The 21,144-nt window shown below is 52.3% G+C and overlaps 1 pseudogene across 1 annotated transcript in view; it reads right to left on the bottom strand.

Moving 5' to 3' along the window:
* LOC128562170 (RING finger protein 11-like) overlaps positions 1-21,144 on the bottom strand; it is a 293,543-nt pseudogene that overhangs the window by 237,931 nt on the left and 34,468 nt on the right. The window lies entirely within an intron of this gene.

Genomic DNA, 21,144 nt, shown 5'->3' with positions numbered 1-21,144 from the left:
GATGTATTGCATATTCATTGATGTATCCACACTCAGTGAGTGGAGGGTGCTCTTGTTACCACTGGGGGATGTGGTGGGAAGACAGGTATGATAAGCCCCTGCCTTTGGGTTCTTCCTCCAAATTAGGTCAGGAAAATTCTAGCATCTCTTTAAATTTTACCTTACAGGTGAAAACAATGCAACCTTAAACATTTGTGCCATCATATTAGTTTAAAATTTAAAAAAAATTTTTTTTCTAGCATCTCTAGATATGAAACATCTCCAAACAAACCATTGGAGGCCCTTCCAGCTACCCTAGCCAACATGTCAAATCCTGGCTGCCTGGGATACATACCTGTTATTTGGACTAAAAGTACGTGTCCTCCACCAAAATCCTTATGTTGAGATTTTGACCTCCCCTTAATGTGATATTAAGAGGTGAGGCCTTGGGCAGCGCCTGTGGCTCAAAGGAGTAGGGTGCCGGCCCCATACACCGGAGGTGGTGGGTTCAAGCCCACCTCCGGCCAAAAACTGCAAAAAAAAAAAAAAAAAAAGAGGTGCGGCCTTTGGCAAGTTATTAGGTCATGATGGTGGAACTTTCATGAATGAAACTTGTACTCTTATAAAAGAGACAGCCCTTAGAGAGTCCTCTTCCCCTTCTATGTGTGGAAAAGGCAAGAAGGCAGCCCTAGGAATCAGGAAGCAGCCCTCACCAGACACCAGATCTACAGGCACCTTGCTCTTAGACTTCCCAGCTTGCAGAACTATGAGAAAAGCTAGGAGAGGTGGCTCATGCCTGTAATCCTAGCACTCTGGGAGGCCAAGGTGGGTGGATTGCGTGAGCTCACAGGTTCAAGACCAGCTTGAGCCAGAGCAAGACCTCGTCTCTAAAAATAGCCAGGCATTGTGGCAGGCACCTGTAGTCCCAGCTACTTAGGAGGCTGAGACAAGAGAATCACTTGAGCCCAAGAATGTGAGCTATGACTCCACAGCTCTCTACCAAGGGAGACAAAATGAAACTCTGTCTCAAAAAACAAACAAAAAAAAAAACAAAAAACTGTGAGGAAATAAATGTTTGTTATACAAGCCACCCAGTCCATGGTATTTTTGTTATAGCAGCCAAAACTAAGATAATACCAAAATCCTCAAACCCACCCAAGTCTGATGTTATAGTTTACCCCAAAGGGTCAAAACCCTATAGTCCATCTCCATGGGGAGCAGGGGCAAGTTCCCAGGTATGGAAATTAGGAACATCTGCCATCCTAATGGCAGTATAAACTAGGACTAGTTCCTTTGGGGTTAACATTGACCTGGAAACCCTAGGTCAAGCTGAACTCTAACCCTGGGAAACAGGTGGAGGACAGAGTGTGGGTGGAGCCTACAAGGCAGAGAGGGCTGATCCCTCAGACACAATGAGGGTGCTGGATCTCAGCTTCAACTGCATCCACCCAGGGCCACCCACACATGAAGACTTGGGGTTTCCAGTTCCACAGGAGAGCTGACATGGAGGCTAAGGGGTAGCAGGATTATGTATGGCTCAGCCGCTGCATTGCTTGGGTGATAAAAGTGCCCCAGCTTGGCTATTTGTCAACCACAATCCTAGGCAAAGGATTAAGCCTACTAGACCCCTGTTTCCTTGTCTATAAAAAGGGGGGAGCAACGCCCCCTGCCTAATGAGGTCACCAAATGTCTTCAGCTGGATGACATCCAGGCCCTGGAGCATCTGAGAATGCTCCTCTAGCCAATGTTTTCCTATGGCAATTCTTGTCCAGTGGGCCCTGAAGGTAGGCACACTTCTGACCCCCAAGTCTGTCGGGGGGGGGGAGAAGGAGGTTGGGGAAAGGGTGTTTATAGATGGAAGCATCCAGAGAGTGCATCAGGTGGGAATGTCACAGTCCACCTCAGCAGAGACAACAGCAGTGAAGGTCCCCACTAGAGGGTACTCAAGAGCAGTCTCCCAAGGACAATCTCCACCCTGCGGCCTTGCTTGCAGTCTGCCTAGCCAGGTCATTTGCTTCTCTTGAAACCTGTTCTCTGGCCTCCACCTGCCTTCCTTTCATGTCAGCTACTCCCCCCAGCCTCCCCTTCACATCAACTACTCCCCTCTGCCCACCCAAGAGTTCTGCTACCCTAGCCCTTTGTCAGCTTCTCTCTCTGGGTCACACCTCTTGCCTCCGCTCTTGTCAGCTGGATCACCTCATTGTATTTGGGGTGTCTTAATTCCCCTGTCAGGGTCATGGGGGGCTTCCTTCAGACAGCCTTGGTGCAGTGCCCAACACACACTGGTGTGCAAAGATACAAGAAGCAAACCCTTCTTTTGCTTTGTCTCCTCTTCCTTCTTCCTTCCTCATGCCCTGTCCTAATCCCACACTTCTCTGTCCTCCATAGGTTGCTCTAACTGCCATCACCCTCTTGGCACCTACCACCCCTGTGTGTCCTCACCACCCAAACAGGCTGCCTGAAGATCTGGCCTTGGAATCGGAGGTCAGGTGACCTGCCTGCCTGTGTCCTGCTGGGCACAATGGCTGTGAATCTCACCCAGAGTGACCCTGGCCCCAGGGACAGGACAGAACAGAACAAAACAGCACCAGCAGGACCTAGGGCTGGCTGACCCCGTTTGTCTACCGCGGGGCGACAAAAGTGAGACTCTGTCTCAAAAAAAGAAAAGAAAGAAAAAGAAAAAGAAATCAGTGGACACTGTAGCTTCACTATCTCACCTTCTTTCCGTGCTCCCTCCCGGTCAATATCTGCCTCCATCTGTACAGGCAACACCATCTGACCGCTGTCACCATAAATTCCTGTGCTTGATCTCGAATCTCACCTAAATGGATCGACAGTATGAACCCGCTTGTGTCTGGGTGCCAGTGATTTTCATCCACGTGGTCGACTGTAGCCACAGTAGTTGTTTCCTTTGCCCAGCGTTCCATCACTGTTAGTTTTACCGATCGGTGCTGACTGATATTTGGGTGGTTCATCCTGGGAGTTCTTACATTTTACAGAATGGAGGTCGCTGTCTCGTATTTTCCTACCAGAGGGTCTCGCTGAGGTTTCTCGGAGCAGACCACTTGGCCTCCCTCGCCTAAGTCTGGCTAAGGTCCCTCGCCACCCACCAAAGCCCCACCCCGCCCCCACCCTGCGAGACCAGGCGCCCGAAGCTCAGGGTTTAAAGAGCCGCTGGCTTCTCCAGGGGGCAGGGCCCCCAGGCCCCACAAGTCCCTCCCCCCTCGCGGTGTCCCTCCCGAGTCCCGCCGCCGCGGTCCGGCCGCCCCTTCGGAGAAGCTGCAGGGCATTTCAAAAGCCGCGGCCACACCTCGGACAGCTCTGCGGGCCGGCTCCGAAACGGGAAGTTCTCTGAGGAAGTTGGTGCGGGGCGCCGAGGCCCGCGGGTCGCATGACTAAGTTTGGCGGCGCGACCTGCGCTGTTTGCCTTTTATGGCGGACTCGCGATGGAGGACGTGGCTAGTCCGAGCCCACTCTACCGCGGGGCGAATAAGACCACGGGCCGTGGTTGGCGCCCTGAGCCGAGTGTCCCCCAACCTTACCCGCCACCAACCCGGCCCACCGCACTCTGGCGTGCAGGACCCGGCCCGACTCTGAATTGTACTGAAAGGGAAACTGAGGCCCAGAGAGAGGCGTTAGCCTTCCGAAGCCACTTCGCCTCAGCTGCCACCCAAAGCCCTACTTCCCAGCCCACAACCTGGACTGAGATGACTCACACTCCCGGAGCGGGGAGGAGCTGCATTTATTGCGCACCCAGGGTTTGTCTGCTAGCATTCTTTCGGTTCTCCCTCTCTGCTGTCCTGCTACCGCGGGCTTGGATCCCACCCACCCTGCCCCGGGACTGGCTCTTCTGAGACTCGCGAATGGGGGCGCCGGGCGGGAGCAGCTCAGCCTCCTACCTGCCACCCAAGTCGTCCGACTTTGGGTGTTGTACTGAGCCCACGAGCTGGACCATAAAACTGAGGCTGAGAGTAAAAGCAGCGAGGGCCCAAAGTCACGTGCGACCTAAGTCGAGGGGGTTTACCCCAATCGCGAGTGGTGTTACGTGCACATGCACCCTACAGCAAGAATTTGCGTGCATCAGTGCGGAGCTGGCTTGCAACGTGGCCTCGTGGCATGTGTGGAGTCACCTCCTGTTTAGTTCCTAACCCAGGTCCCGGCCCGGCTACTCCGTGGGCCTCAGTGGCTGCAAACGCGAAATAGGGACAGAGCGCCCCAAGCTGCTGCCGGGGCTGGTAGTTGTGGTCCGCAAGCCCGGGTGGGCGTCGAGGCGGGAATTTCGAAAATCTGGATACTGGGCCGCTCCTCCTCCCTACCCGGGCCCCCAGGCAGGGTGACGGCTTGCTAGGGGGAGGGGAACGTGGTGGGGGCGGCCGGGCCAAGAGCCCAGCTCCCCCTCCGGTAACGTTCCAAACCTCGCCTTTTATGGAGAGGAAGTTGGGCCAAGTGGGCCGGGCCGGCCCGAGGGGCGGGGTGGAGCCAGGCCCACGGGGAGCTCCGGCCCGGCCCGAGCTGGATACCCACGGGGGCTGCGTGGCTTATCTTCCCGGCTGCGACCCAGTCGGGGGGGACCCAGCCGCGGCCCTGCTAGCACCGGATAAAGACCGTCCGTCTACCCTTTGAGGCCCGAGCAGAGGTGGGGCCTGAAGCCCACGGCTGGGACCCTGGCCCTGGGCTCAAACGCTCACCGGCGCTGAAAGGCACGGTCTTGGGAAGGGCAGTAGAGGGGACCTGGGAGATCACTGGCAGTGCTTGGTGGTGGGGGGGGGGGGCATGGGTTCTAGATTAGGCCAACACTCTCTAATTAGCTCAGAGCAGGAAACAACATCCCTGTTTGGGAGAGTTGGGGATTCACTCCTGAAGCCCCAGGCCCCCAGGAACTCCCTGGTCTGGGGAAAGTCCTCCTCCAGCCAAGTGCTACCACCTCCATCTAGCCTGCGTCATCCAGCACCTACCTGGCCCGGAGAGGCCAATTGAGGCCATTCTCTTTGTTATCCAGTTGGGCTGTCTGCCCACCAGAGAAAACAGGATATGATCCAGGTGTTGCAAAGGGTGGGCAGTGCCCTCCTGCCATAGGGCTACATGACCCCTGAGTAGAATACATGATCCAAATGCTATCCTAGGTAATTCCCAGGGAGGGTCTCCATAAGTAGCTTGAAACAGGCTGTGATTTTCTTACAAGCATCCTAAGAATTTCCAATACTGTGAGCTTTGGCAAAGACTGTGGGGCACTGCTCCAACTCCTATAAGATGTGCTATGGGCGGTGCCTGTGGCTCAGTGAGTGGGGCGCCGGCCCCATATGGTGAGGGTGGCGGGTTCAAACCCAGCCCCGGCCAAACTGCAACAAAAAAAATAGCTGGGCGTTGTGGCAGGCGCCTGTAGTCCCAGCTGCTTGGGAGGCTGAGGCAAGAGAATCACCGTAAGCCCAAGAGTTGGAGGTTGCTGTGAGCCCGTGTGACGCCACGGCACTCTACCCGAGGGTGGTACAGTGAGACTCTGTCTCTACAAAAAAAAAAAAAAAGACGTGCTATGACACCCATGCTGTCACCTTTGTCCTCTGGGGGTCAGTGAGACCTGGCTGTGAGTTCTATCTCTGCTGTCCCTCAGGTGCTGAAGCTCTCCTGGCCTCCACTTTCTAACTAACAGATATCTGCTCCTGCTGTAGCCTGGGGTGATGGTCACTGGGAATGTGGGGGCAGGCGGGGCATGCTTGCAGAGCTGGAGGCCTGCCACCACACCCAGTGCACCCTCAGGGAAGGGTGGCTGTCATGATCAAGCCTAGATAATGCTCTGAGTAGCTTTTGGATGACAGGGAGAGGCCAGACTCCAGCCTGTGCCCTTTGTCCCTTGCCCTGGGCTCAGGCCCCTGGGTGTGGGCTAGGGCTTGGCCCAGAAGCTTAGCTCATCGCCTGATCCATGAACACCCTTCTCCTCCTCCCTGCCCCCTTTCCCAGAGCCCACAGAGAAGTGAGTGGTCTCTGGTTATGCCCTGGGCACGAACACAGTAATAACATCTGACACTGTTTGGAACAGGGGCTCCAGGCATTGCTGTTTTGACTGTTGGACACAAGGGTTTCATCCTCATAGTAGCCCCATAGCAGGTTTTTCACCCCATTTTACAGATGAGAAAACCGAGGCTCTTCCAGGTAACCTGACTTACCCAGGGTCCCAGAGATGGCAGACATACCCCAACTTCCCCTCCTCCCCCTGGCTGTGTGTTTGGTTGGTCATGTCACTTCACCTCTCTGAGCCTCACCAATAATTAGAGGAACTGTCAGGGCCCATACCTCTGGGGAGGGTTGAAGGGACAGAGTAGGACAGTGCCTGGCTCCTGTCAGCCCTTGAAGGACATCTGGCAGTGAAGGGAAAGTTGGTCCAGCTGAAGGCTCACCCTACACACACACACACACACACACACACACACACACACACACACACACACACACACACACCTGCTTGGAGGTAAGGGAGCTGCACACACCCCAGGCAAGTCCCTGACCTCAACTGTTGACCCCAGTACACACATTTATAAAACATTGTGATGATAAGTACCCTGCTCTTGGGGTTGCCATGGGGACAAAATCACATTATAGAGCATCAGAAAAGTGAAAGTATCACAGACACAGTTTGTTATTACTATTATTATAATCATTATTTCAACTCTAGTGCTTGTAATACAAACTTCTACTTGGCCAGAGCAGAGAGAAATCTGAAATGCGAGGTTACAGAGTTTGTTTTAGAGCCCTCTTGGGCTCTTTTGTTATGTGAAGCCCTCCTGACACATCAGAGTTGGCCCTGTCCCTCTCCTGCTCACACACCCTATATGGCTCCCTACAGCCCTTGCAAAACAAAGTCTCAGCTTTTGAGCCTGTGCCCAGCCCTGCACAGTCCTCTGAGAACACCCCTAATCTCTAGATTACTAAGGCACTTTCCCACTTCCTGGCTGAGTTCCAATGTCACATTCTTGCTGTGTGACCCTGCAGATCTCTTTCCTTCTGTGGCTAGGGCTGAGGAAGAGAGGAAGGGGTAGCTAACCAGTTTGGGGGAAAGGAAGCACAGGTCGTGCAGCTGTCAGTTGAGAGGCCTGGTTCAGAGTTCTAGCTCTCAGTTACCACCAGGCTCTTTGGCAGGTGTCATGGTACACCCAGCACTAGGTCCCAGAGACTAGCTCAGTAAACTTGTGCCTCTGTGGTGCCCAACCCCCAGGAGGGCCTGGTGTCTTACCCTTTTGGGCTCCAGAACTAAGCTTAGACCACGTATGTGAGCCTAGACTCTGTTCATGCCCACCTCAGTCCTCCCATCTGCACAATGGAACCTGAACTCAAGACCCAGTGCCCAAGGCTGCCTCTGACCTTTCCCCAGCTGATCCCTAGGAGGGATCAGGGCAGAGAAGGAGGGACAGGCACTGGTAAGAGAGCCCACCTCAACCCACCTCACCCAAAGGGGCTCTTTCTCTTTTTTTTTTTTGAGACAGAGTCTCACTTTATTGCCCTTGGTAGAGTGCCGTAGTGTCACAGTTCACAGCAACCTCCAACTCCTGGGCTTAGGCGATTCTTTTGCCTCAGCCTCCCAAGTAGCTGGGACTACAGGCATCCGCCACAACACCTGGCTATTTTTTGTTGCAGTTTGGCCAGGGCCAGGTTTGAACCCGCCACCCTTGGGATATGGTGCTGACGCCCTACTCACTGAGCTACATGTACTGCCCAATAGGCTCTTTCTCATTTGGGGCCTCCATGTACTTTATCAGGTGTTGGCTAGAATGGAAATGGTGTTAGCTCAGACCTCTTCACCAAGGTCCTTCTAGACACATCCCAAGGTGGCCAGCCACATCTAATGCTTGCACTTCCCCCAACACACCCTTCTGTCAAGTGCTCTCTAAATTGTCTCCTAGGTGGATTCCTATTCAGACTTCAAAGCCCCAAAGACCCCTCCTCTGAAAAGCCTTGCTAGGTTGGCCCCTTAGACATTCAGGATGTCAGACAGGCTAATTCACCCCCACCCCCTGGGGCCTTGGGAGAGCAGGGCTGAAGTCTGACCTAAGAGTATTATCAGAGCTGAGTGAGTCAGTTTCAACCCAGCAACCTGAGGACTTCCTGTGACATCCACCCTCCTCACCCTAGTCTTCTCCCCTCCCACCAACATCCTCTGGAAGGTGGTGAGCCCTGAGCTGGCCCAGCCCTTCCTCCCTAGTTGTGTTCATCAGCAGCCTTGGCAGTCCTAGGACACCATTCCTGCCAAGGCTGGGCCCACACCCTTCTGGGACACTCTCCTGGATCAGGATGCTCCCTCCCTTGAGAGGCAGGAGATCCATTTTTGCTGCCTCCAGTCCTTTCTGATACAGAACTGGACCAGCCCTCCCTTACTTGCTTCCTCCCTTCCTTCCTTCCTTCTGCAGCTGGGAGTGAATTTACTGAGTGCTAACTACATGTCATAACCTGGGGTGCTGAAGTGATCAAAACAAACATGATCAGTCAGGCATGGTGCCTCATACCTATAATCCCAGCACTCTGGGAGGATGAGACAGGAGGATCCCTTAAACTCAGGAGTTCAAGACCAGACTGAGCCAAAGCAAGACCCCATCTCTACTAAAAATAGAAAAATTAGGCTCAGTGCCTGTAGCACAGTGGTTACAGCACCAATCACATACACTGGGGCAGGCAGGTTCGAACCCAGCCTGGGCCAGCTAAGCAACAATGACAACTGCAACAGAAAAATACCCGGGCATTGTGGCAAGTGCCTGAGTTCCAGCTACTTGGGAGGCTGAGGCAAGAGAATTACCTAAGCCCAAGAGTTTGAGGTTGCTGTGAACTGTAATGGCACAGCACTCTACTGAGGGCGACATAGTGAGACTTTGTCTCAAAAAAAAGAAAAATTAGCCAGTTGTGGGCAGCTCCTGTGGCTCAAAGGAGTAGGGCGCAGCCCCATATGCCAGAGGTGGTGGGTTCAAACCCAGCCCTGGCCAGAAACTGCAAAAACAAAACAAAACAAAAAAATTAACCAGTTGTTGTCTGGGTGCCTGTAGTCCTAGCTACTTGGGAGGTTAAGGCAGGACTGATTGAACCCAGAAGTTTGAAGTTGCTGTGAGCTAGGCTGAAGCCATGCACTCTAGCCCACTCAACAGAGTGAGACTATCTCAAAAAAAAAAAAGAAAGAAAGAAAGAAAAGAAAAGGGGCGGCGCCTGTGGCTTGAAGGGGGAGGGCGCCGGCCCTATATGCCGGAGGTGGTGGGTTCATACCCAGCCCCAGCCAAAAACTGAAAAAAAAAAAAAAAGAAAAGAAAGAAAGAAAAAGAAAAGAAACAAATGTGATCCCTGCCCATGGAGCAGGGATGAAGAGAGTGTATCTGTAATCACACAGACGCATCTCATTATCTGTTAGAAGAATTACCAACAAAGCCAGACCTGGCTTTTTCCGCCATCTTTCTGTGCCGCCATAATGGTGTGCATGAACGTCCTGGCTGATGCTCTTAAGAGCATCAACAATGCCAAAAAAGAGAGGCAAACGCCAGGTTCTTATAAGGCCATGATCCAAAGTCATCGTCCGGTTTCTAACTGTGATGATGAAGCATGGTTACATTGGTGAATTTGAAATCATCGATGATCGCAGAGCTGGGAAAATTGTTGTGAACCTCACAGGCGGATTAAACAAGTGTGGAGTGATCAGCCCAAGGTTTGATGTGCAACTCAAAGATCTAGAAAAATGGCAGAGTATGGGCGGCGCCTGTGGCTCAAGGAGTAGGGTACCAGTCCCATATGCTGGAGGTGACGGGTTCATACCCAGCCCCGGCCAAAAAAAAAACACACACACAAAAAAAGAAAAATGGCAGAGTAATCTGCTCCCATCCCGCTAGTTTGCTTTCATTGTACTGACAACTTCAGCTGGCATCACGGACCATGAAGAAGCATGAAGAAAACACACAGGAGGGAAAATCCTGGGATTCTTTTTCTAGGGATGTAATACATACTGAAAAATAAAATGCCTCAATGGACAAAAAAAAAAAAAAGAGCCAGACCTGGTCCAGAGGTGTTTACACTGAGCTCTAAAGGATAAATTAGATTTAAAGAGGGAAAAAATGTGAGTGTGGTCCATGTATGTTACAGACAACAAGAACAGAGTGAAAGGCTCTGCAGCACGCAGCATCTGGTGCTTTAAGGGCTAGAAAAGGTGAGTGTGGACAGAGCATGAAGTGAGGCTGGCAGGGGTGGGTTACACTCCCAAATTAGCTGCTGGTCTCAGGAAAGTGCACACATAGTGTGCAACCCCACAGATTATCATAAACTGAACACACACACACACACATCACACATACGTTTACCACCAGAGATTAGTTCCCATCTCCTTAAATAGTTGGAAAATAAAATCATACAGAATTTACTCTTTTGCTAAGAAAATGCTGTGAAGGCTATGTTAATCAGTTTGATGAAAACATTTCAAGTTGTATATAAAAACCAGCACATTATCGCTTCTCACCCTTTTGGCTAAGATCAAGTGTAAAAACCAGCACATTGTAACCCATGATTGCATTAATGTACACAGCTATGATTTAATTAAAAAAAAAAGAATTTACTCTTTTGTATCTGGCTTCTTTTGCTCAACATTATCTTCATGAATCATGGTGCTGTATGCAATGGTAGTTTATTCCAGCATATGAACACACACCACCCTTTATCCAATCTACTGCTGATGTGTTGTTTCAGGTGAGGGGAGCTATTATACAGTATTATGAATTTTTTTTTCTTGAAACAGAGTCTCACTATGTTGCCCTTACTAGAGTGTGATGAGGTCACAGCTCACAGCAAGCTCAAACTCTTGGGCTTAAGCGATTCTCTTGCCTCAGCCTCTCAAGTAGCTGAGACTACAGGCACCCACCACAACACCCGGCTATTTTCTGGTTATAGTTGTCATTGTTGTTTGGCAGGCCCAGGCACCCTAGCCACTGAGCTACAGGGGCCGAGCTTTCCCTTTTTTTTTTTTGAGACAGAGCCTCAAGCTGTCACCCTAGGTAGAGTGCTGTGGCATCACAACTCACAGCAACCTCCAACTCCTGGGCTCAAGAGATTTTCCTGCTTCTCCCTTTCAAGTAGCTGGGATTACAGGCGCCTGCCACAATGCCCAGCTATTTTTTGGTTGTAGCCATCTTTGTTGTTTGGCGGGCCTGGGCTGGATTCGAACCCACCAGCTCAGGTGTATGTGGCTGGAGCCTTAGCTGCTTGAGCCACAGGCGCTGAGCCACTTTCTTTCTTTTTTTTTGCAGTTTTTTGGCCGGGGCTGGGTTTGAACCCGCCACCTCCGGCATATGGGGCCTGCGCCCTACTCCTTTGAGCCACAGACGCCACCCCGCACCGTCTTTTTTTTTTTTTTTAAGACAGTCTCACTTTGTCACCCTTGGTAGAATGCTGTGGCATCATAGCTCACAGCAACCTCAAAATCTTGAGCTCAAGTGATTCTCTTGCCTCAGCATCCCAATTAACTGGGACTACTAGTGCCTGCCACAACACCTGGCTATTTCTTAGAGACGGGGGTCTCACTCTTGCTCAGGCTAGTCTCAAACTCCTGAGCTCAGGCAATCCACCTGTTTCAGTCTCCCAGAGTGCTGGGATTACAGGCATTAGCCTGGCCCCCTGACACTTGGTATTGTCAGTCTTTTCCATTTTTTCCATGCTGGTGGGTGTGAAGTGGTGTCTCTGTGTGGTTTTTAATTTGTATTTCCTGGAAAACTCATGATGTTGAGCATCTTTTCATGTCTATTAGTGATCTGACATGTCTTCTGTTCGGGGTTTTTGTCTACTGCCACCACCCTCCCTGTACCCATCCTTCTTGCTCAAATGCTGCAACAATAGTCTCTTGTGGAAGAACAATCCAGAAGGACATGAAGGAAAGGTGGTGCCCCAGTCCCTCCTCAATACTTACCTCCCCCATCTGCCCATGTTGGCCAGTTTGGAGGGCTGTCAGTATGCCCCTCCTGTCCCCTGTTTGGAGCCCTCCATGGAGGCCCCACCTGTCCTCTAGCCCCTGGCTACTTGACCCTGGGACTCATGGCCTTCGAGTCACAGAAATGCTGTGTGCCCAGCCAAGGTCACCAGCATATGGCCACACTGTACTTGCTCTGGGCAGACCCAGCCCAAGAATTTCTGTTCAATCACTTGTGCCTCCCTACTGTTCTGCAAAGTAGGCTGCCAAGGCACACTTGCAGGACCGTGTCCTTGGAAGGGGAGATGGCAAGTCTCCTTCCTCACTTTCCATCCATTGCTGCAGTTCTGGCTGCCTGTGGTGTGCTAGAACCAGAATGAACATGCCAAAGCCCTACTCTCAGGGGGCCTCGGATTGCAGGGAGGGAAAAGTGGGGCCCTAGGAGCTTTGAGGGGGAAGGGAGGCCACCTGGCCTCTGAGAGCTCTGAAAGGAAGCAGCAGGGCAGGGCCAGTTCTCTTTCTGGTCTTGTGTGCCCAGTGGGGGCAGGGAAGACCTGCTGTGAAGAGCAGACGGCAGGGACTGAGGTCAGGGAGGGCTTTTTCACGGAGATGATGCATGTGTCCAGCACCCAAGGTGACCAGGGACCAGTATCCCAGATAGTAGAAGAGAAGTTGCAATTTGCAACAGCAAAATCCCCTTTGAGGGATGAGGAGTGAGGCTGTGCAAGGGTACGGCTGGCCCGACACCCCAGGCCAGGAGTGCAGCTGCTACCCTGGAGAAGGCAGCCATGCAGAGGCATCGGGAGCATCCTAGCAGCTAAGGTTGCATTTAGAGCATTACCCCTCTTGGCAATTGGGAAGTGGGGTTCTTTCTCCATCCCTGGACAGGCCAGCCTAGCCCTCCCAGAGTAGGAGACTCAGCTGTGCCCTTGTCAGACCGGCACCACACAACCTGTACACTCCCAGCCCTCCAGGCATGGGCTCTGGCTTGACTTTTTGCTATGTGACACTGGGTGAGCCCCTGCCCATCTCTGGGCCTTGGTTTCCCCATTTGGCAAGGAGATGGGTGGTAACCAGCTTCTAAAGTATCTGTGACAAGCCCCCGAAAGGCCAGGGAACCCCCCCCCCAGATAATGTCATCCTCACCGTCTTATTTATTTAGAAACAGTTTTATTTTGTCACCCTCGGTAGAGTGCGGTGGCATCACAGCTCACAGCTACCTCAAACTCTTGGGCTTAAGCAATTCTCTTGCCTCAGCCTCCCAAGTAGCTGGGACTACAGGCGCCCGCCACAACCCCCGGCTACTTTTTTGTTGTAGTTGTCTTTGTTTAGCAGGCCCAGGCCAAATTTGAACCCTACAACCCCAGTATACGTGGCCGGTGCCCTAAGCACTGAGCTACCGGCGCCAAGTCACTTATTTCTTTGTTTTTTTTTTTTTCGGAGACAGAGTTTCACTTTGTCGCCCTCAGTAGAGTACTATGGCAGTGTACTCTGTGTACAGCTCACAGCAATCTCCAACTCCTGGGCTTAGGCGATTCTCTTGCCTCACCCTCCTGAGTAGCTGGGACTACAGGCGCCCGCCACAATGCCCGGCTATTTTTTTTGTTGTTGTTGTTGTTGCAGTTTGGCCAGGGCTGGGTTTGAACCCGCCACCCTCGGCATATGGGGCCAGTGCCCTACTCACTGAGCCACAGGAACTGCCCGTTTTTTTGTTTTTGTTTTTTTTTTGTAGAGGCAGAGTTTCACTTTATCACCCTCAGTAGAGTGCCGCGGCGTCACACAGCTCACAGCAACCTCCAACTCCTGGGCCTAGGCGATTCTCCTGCCTCAGCCTCCCGAGTAGCTGTTTTTTTTTTTTTTTTTAAAGACAGAGTCTTGGGCGGCGCCTGTGGCTCAGTCGGTAGGGCGCCAGCCCCATATAGCGAGGGTGGCGGGCTCAAACCCGGCCCCGGACAAACTGCAACCAAAAAATAGCCAGGCATTGTGGCCTGTAGTCCCAGCTACTCGGGAGGCTGAGGCAAGAGAATCGCTTAAGCCCAGGAGTTGGAGGTTGCTGTGAGCTGTGTGAGGCCACGGCACTCTACCGAGGGCCAGAAAGTAAGACTCTGTCTCTACCAAAAAAAAAAAAGGAATTAAAGACAGAGTCTTACTCTATTGCCTGGGTTAGAGTGCCATGGTGTCAGCCTAGCTCACAGCAACCTCAAACTCCTGGGTCCAAGCCATCCTCCTGCCTCAGCCTCTCAAGTAGCTGGGACTACAGGTGCATGCCACCATGCCTGGGCCTGGCTAATTTTTCTATTTTTACTGGAGATGGGGGTCTCACTCTTGCTCAGGCTGGTCTTAAACTCCTGAGCTCAAGGGATCCTCCTGCCTTGGCCTTCTAGTGTGCTAGGATTATAGGCATGAGCTACTGTGCCCAGCCTACAAAGTCATTATTGTTTTTTGTTTTTTTTTTTTTGTAGAGACAGGGTCTTACTTTATGGCCCTCAGTAGAGTGCTGTGGCCTCACACAGCTCACAGCAACCTCCAACTCCTGGGCTTAAGCGATTCTCTTGCCTCAGCCTCCCGCGTAGCTGGGACTACAGGCGCCTGCCACAACGCCTGGCTATTTTTTGGTTGCAGTTTGGCTGGGGCTGGGTTTGAACCCATCACCCTCGGTATATGGGGCCGGCGCCTTACTGACTGTGCCACAGGCGCCGCCCTACAAAGTCATTTTCTAACAATACCCAGTGGGTGAGTGGCAGAGCTGAATCCTACTTAATACAAGCCTGAAAGTGGCTCAGAGAAGGAAAGACTGGGATCCCAGGAGACTGCTCTGGGGGCTTTGCAGGGTAGGAGAGTTGTTTCACATTCCTGGGACAACCCCAACTTTCCCTGGGGCTGTCTTCATTCTGGTTTCATTGAGCTAGGAGGGCCCCCTGTGCTGTTGGCTCACTGCTAAGTCTTGCCTGGGTCTCCCATCTTTCCAGCCTCCCTGTCCTGGGTCACAGCCTCAGGCACGTCTGTATGCCTCTGCCACTGCCACCCCCACTGCTATATGTTTGAAGAGCCCAGTTGAGTTGGAGGGCAAATGTTTGGGGGTCCCAGTATTGGGTCTTGGTTATCCCTGGTTATTGGAGACCCCAGGAATCCAATTAGCCAACCAAAGTTACTCCCTAGAGGCCAGATGAGATGGTTCATGCCTGTAATCTTAGCATTCTAGGAGGACTGCTTGAGCTTAGGAGTTCAAGACCAGCCTAGCAAGAGGGAGACCCCCCTCTGTAAAAAAAAAAAAAAAAAAATCAAAGTTACTCCCTAGGGACCTGGGAAACAGAGCAGGGCTGCAGTTATAGCTCTAGCAGTAGACAGTGTGCCTCGGAAACTCCCCCACCCCCACCAATCAAAACAGGAGCCCTAAAGGCCTCTGGCCCTCCTGATGACTCAGTCGGGTTTGGGGCTTTCTCTGGGCTCACATAGGACAGTGTCTTGGGGCCAGGATTCTACAGTTCTGTGTCCCCAGTGCATGCCAGGAGAGTCCCCTCATGTTCCCAGCTGCTGGCACAGGGCAGAGCACGGAGGAGGCATCAGGCAGCTGGTTCCTGGCCAGCCCAGAGGCGGCAGAGATTTCTGGCAGAGGAGTGCTTGGTTATGTAGCTGGCTGATCAGGTTTCCACTTGGGCAGGCCCCAGACCCTATGGCTGGAGGAGCTGGTGTCAGCCCAGGATTGCCCCATGTAGAGTTCCATGTGCTCCCCTTGGTCAGGCAATATGTCTGGGTGCAGCCATAGAGCTTGGCTCCATCACTGCCCACTCTTGAGCCTTGCTTTGTCTCTTATCTTCACCGGCCCCTGTCTGTTCATCTGAGAAATGGGGAAATGGCTTCTTGGGCAGCAGAGATGGGGAGCTCTGATACACACAGCAGACCCTCAGGGCCTTGGTCTTTCATTCTCCATTGGGAGACGGAAGCAGGTTGAGCCCCAAGGTGGGTAAGCCAGAGACCTCAGCCTGCCCCACTCATTTTTATAGCCCCCCAGGAAGGATATTGCCCTCCCTCACTTTCAGGGGGCTTTTCTGAGCCACCAGCCAGGCTGAAAAGTGTAGGAGATAAGCCCACCTTACCAAGAAGGGCTGAACCCCTCACACTGACCACAGCTGTGTGCTCAGCCCTGGCCCTGGATCACAGATCTTAGCCCAGTGACTGCCCTCTGCACCCTTCTGTACCCCTGGAGAGAGGCTCAGGGTGATGAAGCCACAGCTGGGACATAAGTGTGGCATGCCATGGACATTTGGCCTCCTGCCTGTGACTCTCCACCAGGCACATTCGCTGACACTTTATTGTAGGCATCTGGGCCAGGGGCCCCTAGAACCCAACTCAGTCCAACATGTCATCCAGCTTCTCAGGATCCTGTCTGGACAACATAAGAGCCCAGAGCCTAAGGGTCACCTTGGCCTCTAGGTGACCTTTGGCAGGTAGCTGCCCACTCGGGAGAGTTGCTATGGGCTCAGGTGAAGAGGGGGACACCCCCAGCATCCCTACACCTAGGCTATTTGGGAGAATCTTTAGAAAGAGAAGGATCCACTCCCTTACAGCACTTGGGGTCTCTTTGGGCTGCCCCAGTTTCTCATCTGGAGAAGAGGAACAGGGAGTGGGGGATAGGAAGAAAAGGCTCAGAGTGTGTGTATATGTGTATGTAGGGGGAAGCCCAGGGAATCTCATTTTTTTTTTATTATTTCTCTTTATTATTAAATCATAGCTGTGTACATTAATGCCATCATGGGGCACCATACACTGGTTTTATAGACCATTTGACATATTTTCATCACACTGGTTAACATAGACTTCCTGGCATTTTCTTAGTTATTGTGTTAAGACATTTATATTCTACATTTACTAAGTTTCACATGTACCCTTGTAAGATGCACGTACAGTGCATCTTACAATCCCACCGATCACCCTCCCTCCGCCCATCCTCCCCTTTCCCTCTCCCTCTTCCCCATATTCTTAGGTTATAACTGGGTTATAGCTTTCATATGAAACATAAATTAGTTTCATAGTAGGGCTGAGTACATTGGATACTTTTTTTTTTTTTAATATTTCAATCAAATAAGCAAGTCTGGGAACTCCCCAGGAGTACTGGGTGGTTTCTCCAGGTACCCTGGGGTGCAGGAGACAGAGGGTAGTTTTTAAGGATTTTTAAAAAATCTTCCCAGTGTCATAGGTTCCCACTTCCTCCAGGGCAGGGAAACCCCTTCTGGGACAACTCCATCACAGAGCAAGAAAGGCCCAGGAAGGAGCCCTTGGAGGTTGATGGCCCCCTGGGAGAAGCTGTCTGGAAGTCAGGTGTTCCTGGAGACCAAGGCTCTGCTCAGCCAGCTAGCCACCACCTTTAAGGAGCACTCCCTGACTGCCCTTTGAAAAATGCCCTTCTTGGGTGGCGCCTGTGGCTCAGTCGGTAAGGCGCCGGCCCCATATACCAAGGGTGGCGGGTTCAAACCCGGCCCCAGCCAAACTGCAACCAAAAAATAGCCGGGTGTTGTGGCGGGCGCCTGTAGTCCCAGCTGCTCGGGAGGCTGAGGCAAGAGAATCGCTTAAGCCCAGGAGTTGGAGGTTGCTGTGAGCTGTGTGAGCCACAGCACTCTACCAAGGGCCATAAAGTGAGACTCTGTCTCTACAAAAAAAAAAGAAAAAAAAGAAAAATGCCCTTCTTCTGAGGAAACCTCTTGCTTTCCTTCCTGGTGCCATTAATCTTGTTCGCTTGCACTCTTGTTTGAGGTCATCTCAAAGACACTGCTTTGCTTTATCCTGGAGGCTTCCCCCATTTCGCAAAACAGTGCTGGGTAAACCCTGGGTATGTGTTTGGTTGGTCAGTGCAAGTGTGTTGGATACAGCAGCTTCATGATCCAGGAAGCTTCATAATTCAGAGGAAAGGTCCTTCAGCTTTAGCTCCTGCTGTGTCTCTGCTGGGTGATTCTTACTGGGCTACTTTTCCTCTCAGAGCTGTAGAGGAGAGAGAAAGTCATGACAGGCTTCCTGGAGAGGGCAGCTGAAGTGAGCCTTGACAGCTGAGCAGAAGTTAAGTAGGAGGCAGATTCCACACACAGGTCCTCCTGGGACCTCAGGAGCCCAGGATAGGCCCAGGAGAGCAGGCTAAAGGCAGCAGTGACAAGTAGGCCTAGGGAGGCCTTGGGGACTCCTTGCTGTGTGACCAAGGACTGGTGGCTGTCCTCTCTGGGTCTCTGGAGATAAAAGCTAAGGAGAGAGATGGGGCCTAGGAATTCAGACTTTAGAACCACCTTCAAACTCAGCCCCTGCAAACATTCCAGGGGACACTTTACCCAGGTAGGAGGAGGGGCAGGTGCTTAGAGGACCCTGAGACTGGAGTCCTTGTCTCTGGATTCCAGGCCTTGGCTGCGTTAACAGTCCTACCTCAGTTTCCTCATCTGTAAAAAGGGGGTATGTGTTCTGGGATGTTTCAACCCCTCGTATATTCAGTTACCCCCTGAGTACCTACTGTGTACAGAATCCCTGCCCTCTTATAACTGACACAAGTCTAGAAGAGGAGTTCTCTTCTATTTCTTCCTCTGAAATCTGGAAGTTGGGATCCCTCCCGGCAGGGTAGGCAGGGGAGGGCAAAGGTGTCTGGGTGATTCTTTTGTGGAAGAAGGTCAGGGAGTAGTTCTTTTTTAGTTTATTATTATTATTATTGTTATTTTAAAAGACGGGGTCTTACTATGTTGCCCAGGCTGTAGCGCAGTAGCTATTCACAGGTGCAATCCCACTACTGATCAGCCATAGGACCTTTGACATGCTCGATTTCCGACCTGGGCCGGTTTACCCCTCCTTAGGCAACCTGGTGGTCCCCCGCTCTGGGGAGGTCACCATATTGATGCCAAACTTAGTGCAGACACCCGACTGGCATAGCGCACTACGACCCACAACTCCTGGACTCAAGTGATCCTCCTGTCTCAGCCTCCCGAGTAGCTGGGACTACAGGCATGCGCTAGCTAGTTCGTTTTTTTTTTTTTTTTTTTGAGATAGTCTCACTATGTCACCCTCAAGATTGCCATGGCATCACAGCTCACAGCAACTTCAACCTCTTGGGCTTCAGTGATTCTCTTGCCTCAGCTTCTTAAGTACCTGGGACTACAGGCGCCCACCACAATGCCTGGCTATTTTTTGTTGCAGGTGTGGTTGTTTGACAGGCAAGGCTGGGTTTGAACCTGCCAGCTCTGGTGTATGTGGCCGGCTCCCTAACCACTTAACTGCGGGCACTGAGCCAGAAGTTCTTTGGTATGGACTATAAATGTCCCCCAGCCCAGATTAAAGGCAGGTGGAGCCCCAACTGTGGCTGTGTGCCTGCCCAAGAGACAGGTCCGAAAACTCCCTGCAAGGGCAAAGTTCCCAAGCAAAGAAGAACCTGTTCACTTCCTCTCCTGCCCAACCCACCCGCTCTGTCCCCAGGCTGCACTTCCTCCTCCCCTGGTCCCTGCTGCTTTCTCTCCTCCCTGCCCCCACTCCAGGCTTGTGCCCAGCCTCCTCTCCCTACATTCTGAGAGCTGAGGACACCCAGGCAGTCACTTAACTCATTCACAGAGGAAGACTTTGAGGTGGGTGTGGAAGGAGGAAAGTGGGAGTGATGGATACCCTCCAAGGGCTCACAAGCTAAAGGTGGAGGCTGACCTACAAATGCCAGCCCAGGGCCTTGGTCTGAAGTTGGGAGGAAGCTGTGTGTTGTCAATGTTAAAGCTTCCGCCACAAAGGCCTTCTGGGATGGGCCTGAAAGGATGCATAGGAGAGTACCAGGCTCACTGGCAACTGAGAGAACCACAAGTCTGCGGGATGGGCTAGGAGTGCTCCACTTTGAGGTTGGGTGGGGCTGGAGCTGCTGTCCCTTGGCCAGTCCTTGGCTGAGAAGAGGTAAAGCAGCAGTGCAGGTCCTGCTTAGGAATCGGGCCTGCTCCTACCCCAGGGAGCTACCTTGCCCTGAGGACCCCATCTCATCTTCCCCAGCACCAACTGCCACAGGTTCAGCAAAAAGCCAGAAGCAGCCCTCTTCAACAAATGTAGACAGCAAAAAAAGTGATCCCACAAGCCCTGGTGAATTGTAGGGCTGGCAGCTCCTACAATTCTTGCCTCCTGCTTTCAGGCAGCTGGCAAGATGCCTGAAACTGAGAAACACAAGGCCAGGGCCAGGGCAGTCCCATCCCTGGGAGGCAGGGAGTAGACAGACTGGGAAAGTTTGTTCTTGCCTGGGGCAGTGACAGGGGAGCTCGGACAATTCTCTGCGAATGCTAGTGTGTGGCTGAGCCTGTGGGTTGGGTGGTGGTCACCCTTTCCACCAGGTTGTGGCTTCTGCAACCTTTAAAGTGCCCCGCCACCAGGCTTGTACTGTGAACTCCTGGACCAAGCTACCTCTTCCTTGGTCACAGGTTCCACATCCATATATGGATTGATCTTCACAGGTTTCAACACACACACACACACACACACACGCGCGCGCACACTCTCTCTCTATGAACACCTACTGCATTCTGCAAAGCCCAGGTGGCCCGGGGTGACTGAAGATAGACCAGTGGTAACATGCCAGTGGCCACACCTGGGACCCCCCACCCCTTTTTCTTTGTGTAAAAATCCAGTTTCCTATCACTACCTTTAAGAAAGCACATGTTACTTTAGGCTAAGCCAGACTCCCCTCTGGGGTCTCAAGACCCTGATCACTGTGTGGCCACTCTCTGGGTGTGGGTTCTGCTTCCCGTGCTAGACAGGTCACTCCTGGAGCAGAATACTGCTGGACACCCAGGTCTTGTCTGATTTTTTGGCGTATAGACCCAGGGCAAGAAAGGGTAAAAACAAGGAGAAGGTCTTCTCTGGCTGGCTTTGAGCTTCCACCCCTACTCCCCAGTCTTCCCTGCCACATTGACTGTTGCTTCTCAGGGTCCCTGTAGGCCCCCAGATGGTTCAGGAGGGCAGTCCAGGAGGGTGACTATTGCTTAACAGACAGACCACGGATGGTGGGCCCCAGGCTCAGGACTGTGTGGAGCCACGCCCGGTCCAGCAGTGCCTGCAGCAGCTTGGGTCACCAGCTAACAGCTAAGGCCTGGCTTTGTCCCAGGGTGACTACACACACCTCAGAAATAGCAGACTCCAGGGGAAGAGTCTGCCTATTCTATAGTGCCCTGACCTATTCCAACATTTGCAGGCCCTCTTCACAGGCCACCTCCAGCTACTAGGTTCCTGGCACCTGCTTGGTCCTGGGAGTGTGGCCACAAGTCCCC

The sequence above is a fragment of the Nycticebus coucang genome, chromosome 12, assembly GCF_027406575.1.
Source record: "Nycticebus coucang isolate mNycCou1 chromosome 12, mNycCou1.pri, whole genome shotgun sequence".
Taxonomy (NCBI): domain Eukaryota; kingdom Metazoa; phylum Chordata; class Mammalia; order Primates; family Lorisidae; genus Nycticebus; species Nycticebus coucang.
Note: the sequence above shows the minus strand (reverse complement) of the source record. Positions and strands in the feature narration are given on the sequence as shown.